We start from the raw sequence: 5,137 nt of genomic DNA on the forward strand, positions 1-5,137 counted from the left end.
AGCAGCTTGGCTGGGGTGAGGCTTGGAACGTTCACGGTGGGTGGAGGCACGGCCAGGCAGAGTTGACGCAGTGCTGCTGCAGAGCGCTAAATATCAGCTAGGGGAGGCCCCGTACCTGCGGAAGCATGAAGGGACCTGCTGTGCCCCCACTTCTCCTGGACTGATGCCAGAAATTCTACCCTTAGCGAGTGATTTCTCTGGGTCCAGAGTTCTGAAGGAGGCGTCTCTGGACCAGCAGCATCGTCCAGGGAGCGGGTGAGATAGCTCCCCCCCACCCCCATATCTACAGAATCAGATGCTTTGGAGGTGGGGCCCAGCACTCGGCTTTAACAAGCCCTCCACGTGTTCTGATGCAAGTTAGAAACTGCTTCTGGGTTCAAGGTTTAAGTCAGTTTTTGTTTTCTAAATCTGGGAGGTCAGCCTGAGTTTGCCTTGAGTTTTAGGCTAGACTTGCCATCATTTTTATTTAACAAACACGTATAGAGCTTAGTGCATACCAGGCAGTGTCCAAGCACGTTACAGATATTAACTCATTTAATCCATCGAAAAGCCACAGTGAGCTCTGTGAATTGGACAAATACTTTTCCCCTCTCTGGACCCCGACTGCTGTCTGTAAAGGGAAGGGGCTGTACTAGGAGATCCCTGAGCGCCTTTCCACAACTCACCCGGTCACTGTCTCTCTGATTCTGGGGGCTCTGCTATAGCTGTCTTCAGTGGACTAGCCTGGACTCAGGCTGCTGCCCATCCCCACCCCAAAGGTCAAGCAGAAGACTCCCCCTGACTCCGTTTCTTCTTGCTGAATGCTGGCCCACCAGAAATATCACAAATTGACCCATTGGTCAGACAAAGCTGAGCCGACTCTTCTCCCAGTAAGGGACAGATTTACTACGTCTTCCCAGCGTGTCAGCATGGGGAGGGCAGAGTCACGGTAGTGAGATTTCGGAGTCTGGTTTCAGATGGGGCCTTCAGTGCAGGGGAGGACGCCTTGACTAGGATTGCATAAAGATTGTGATATAGTTTAGCATCGGTGGACACAACAAAGAGACGTTTTAAGGCGAGGAGTTCAAAGAGTCTTAAGTCTTAAGCTCTCTTTTGATGCTATTTACTGAAGAGTCGGGCAGTTTGATGTTCATTTAAATGATTCTTTCTGGAATTTCCTAGAATGAACAACACAGTGATTTACAACTTTTACTTCCTGGGCACGAGTTTCCTGGAATAGTCCTGTTATGTTGAAGAGGATGGGATGCAAAGACTTATTAATGTCGATGGTAAGGTATATGCGACTAGAGAGTCGTTTTGTTTTGTTTGAGAATACAGCTGACATATTATATTAGCTTCAAGTATATAACAATGATTCAGTATGTGTATATACTGCAAAATGACCATCACAATAAGTCTAGTTAACATCCATCACCACACATAAAGGGTTTTGGTCCTCAGGCTCTCCCAAATTCAGTGTTGGACGAAAGGGCCTTACTTTGGAGCTGCCATTTACATGAAACCTGCCTGTCCCTTCTCAGAAAGCTGGCCCTGGGCGGGGACCAGTTCCTGGAAAGGGTGAGCATTAGCAGGGGCCCAGATGGCCTGGCCAGAGCGCTGGGAGAGTTGCCAAGGCCTCGGGGGGCAGGCCTGAGAGACCACGTCACTGGATCGCTGGGCAGGTCATGGGCTGGGCCGGGCCCAGGGGCAGCCGGATCATGCTGTGGACATGTGCCTCAGGGTCGGGTGGGCTGGACCCATCCCTCAGAAAAGGCACACAGCCCAGATGCTTTAGGTCCAAGCAGGAGCAGTCACTGACCGCCTACTGTTTGTCAGCACTGGGCCAGCACTTGTATGTTTTCTCGTTTACTATCAGCAACAGACTCTTGGTGCTCACTCTGCAGATGAGGACAGGCGTAGGGCTTGGGGGTTGGTGTGTGGCTCGGAAGGAGCAAAGCTGGGGTTTGAACTGGGAGGCTGGCTCGGGTGGGAGAAGCGATTGCTTTTTCCAACTCACACGTTCCTTCTCCCATCACATTCCTGTGAAGAGCCTCTGAGCCTTGCTTTCCTCATCTGTAAAATGGGTGCAAAGACTGCCTCCTATAATGCCACAGGTGGTGTAGGTAAGTAGCCCTTGGTGATCAGCATTATGCCCATTTCACATACCCGAGAGCTTCCTCACCCATCTGCTTACACCTGCCCTTGTGTGGACAGCTTTAGTGCCCTGACAAGAACCTTGCCTCTCTCAGGCGAGCACAGAGCTGTTTGTCACACATCCCTGGGGCACATCTGGATGTTGATGGGCACGTCTGGATGCTGATTCCCACAGGGAATGAGAAGACTGACAGCTCACTGCTCCCCCCATCTTCACAGTTCAGGGACCTATGAAGTTCTGCCTCGGGCTACCAAGGACAACTAATAACTCAGGACAATGAGGCATTCAAGGCCTTGGCCAGGAGCCAGTTGGGGTTCATGCTACTCTGTGTACATCCAGATTCTTACCAGCCAAGAGCACCCTGGCACCCTCTCTCCTGTAGACAGGAAGCACTTAAATTAGGGTGCCTTCAGGGGTGGACCCTGCAGGACCGCCACACCACACAACTCCAGTGGTGCCAGTCAAAACGCATTCTAGCTTATAGACGCCAGTTACCTAGAAACTAACGTGCACGGGCTCCGGGAGTTGTACAAGGGATGTCTGGACTATATAAGAGATTCAGTCACGAGGATCTTTTTAGATGCAGGTTCCAGGCCCACCTGAGCCCCAGTAAACCAGACTCAAAGCAGGGCCCACACCTCTGCACCTTAATGAGTCTCTGTTTCTCCCTCACACAGCACCCAGAGTATCCTTTTATTTTTATTTATTTATTTTGGCCATGCTGCGTGGCTTGTGGGATCTTAGTTCCCTGACCAGGGATTGAACCCAGGCCCTTGGCAGCAAAAGTGCAGAGTCCTAACCACTGGACAGCCAGGGAATTCCCCAGAGGATCCTTTTAAATCCTAAGCCACTGTCTGCCCATGTCCCACAGGGGCTCTCCATGGCACTTCAGTGCAAAAGCCAAGTCCTTACAGTGGAGTTTAAGACCTGGCATGGTCTTCCCTCCATTACTTCTCTGGGCTTCACTACTTCCCCCTTCTTCACTGTACTCCAGGCACACTGGCCTCCCACTATTCCTCCATCCCTTGGAGTGGTGGATGGCCAGTATGCATGACCTGAGGGAGGATGGGCATCCCCCAATCTCCCCCACTAGCCTGTCACTGTGCCTGAAATCCCACCAGAAGGAGAGCATTGCTTTTGGCTTAGCATCACCCTCTCCCTGAGATCCTATTCCAACCCTTGACAGGATTGCGAAGGGGATTCCTATAGACAAAGCTCAGAGGTTGGATGGGACTCTCTCTCCTCAGAGCTTGATTCTCAGCATCAAGAGCACCTGGGGGCGTGTCACACCTGCAGAGGCTGGGTCCCTCCCCTTACCTTCTGAATCAGAATCCACATTTTAACCCCCCACATGATCCATGGGCATGTTAAAGTTTGAGAAGCTTGGCTTTTGATGACTCTGTGATCCCCTCTCCCCTTCTCAAAGTCCCTGTGATAGGCAGTGCCAAAGTGTAATTTTGGTACTTGCAGTGAGTCTTGCAGTGGGTCTCTGCCTTGCCCGAATATTAGGATCACCTGGAAAGTTTTGGAAAAATACTGATTCCTAGGCCCTGCCTGCCAGAAACTCTGATTCAGTTGGTCTGCACTGGGTCCCAGCACTGGTGGATTTTTTCTTAAAAGCTCCCTTGTGTGATTCTAAGGTGCGGCCAAGGTTGAGAATCACTGGCCTGTAGAGATTTAAGAAGTTGCCGGGCTTCTCTGGTAACGCCGTGGTTAAGAATCCGCCTGCCAATGCAGGGGACATGGGTTCGAGCTCTGGTCTGGGAAGATCCCACATGCCGCGGAGCAACTAAGCCTGTGTGCCACAACTACTGAGCCTGCATGCCACAACTACTGAAGCCCACGCGCCCAGAGCCCGTGCTCCACAACAAGAGAAGCCCCCTCAATGAGAGGCCCGTGCGCCACAACGAAGAGTAGCCCCCGCTCGCCAAAACTAGAGAAAGCCCACGCGCAGCAACGAAGACCCAACACAGCCAAGAATAAATAAATAATTAATTTTTAAAAAAAGAAAGAAGTTGCAAAAGGGCCCTGAGCTGAATTCAGCCCACAGATGTATTTTGTTTGGCCTGCACAATGTTTAGAAGTAATTTTGAGTTAGTTTCTCAATACTTTTAAATGGGGAGCTGAAATTTTTCATGAAAAATACCTGGGTCTCTGGCTCCTGAAAAATCAGAAAATCTGGCAACCCTGAACCTACATTCTGACGGCAGTGATCTCCTGGATCTGGAAGCCAGGCAGGAGTGCCCTAGTGGCCACACCTGGCCACATTCATTTATGCACTGGCCTCACCTGCCCCGCCCCTGTAGGCCCCCAAGTCTGACACCTGGTTAATGTTCAGCCTGTGCAGAGGGGTGTCTTTCCCTAGGAGGACAGGACAGCAGGCGGAGCGGCCAGCAGGACAGGGGAGGGATGATGAACCGATTTAAAAAGAGGCGGGATTTCCAGGTTTGCGTCCACTGGGAGCAGATTAGGGATCACCAAATGATTTGCTTCTAATTCCACCTCTGTTTTCACATTGATGCCAAGAATGTGGACTTAAGCAACTGTGTAACTTGCTCAAGGTTACACACTAAGCAGAACTTGTTCTAGAACCGGAGGCTCCTGACTCCCAGACACAGCATCACACAGCCTAACACATGGCACACTGCCAGCCTGGACTTCAGCCAGGTTGCTTGGCTAGGCCTCAGTTCCTCCAAATTCACCACAGCCCATTAAACCTTCCCTCCCTTGGCTGGCGGTTCCTGTTTTGCTTTCTCCAAGGAGAAAGGCAGTCCTTCAGTTATGCGATTGCCCCTCTGACCTCCCTCAGTGCCCCCATAAAGCTTGATTTAAGAAGATCACCCTGGGCTTCCCTGGTGGCGCAGTGGTTGAGAGTCCGCCTGCCGATGCAGGGGACACGGGTTCGTGCCCTGGTCCGGCAGGATCCCACATGCCGCGGAGCAGCTGGGCCCGTGAGCCATGGCCGCTGAACCTGCACGTCCGGAGCCTGTGCTCCACAAAAAA

This window comes from Neophocaena asiaeorientalis, unplaced genomic scaffold (assembly GCF_003031525.2).
Source record: "Neophocaena asiaeorientalis asiaeorientalis breed wild unplaced genomic scaffold, Neophocaena_asiaeorientalis_V1.1 scaffold31, whole genome shotgun sequence".
NCBI lineage: Eukaryota > Metazoa > Chordata > Mammalia > Artiodactyla > Phocoenidae > Neophocaena > Neophocaena asiaeorientalis.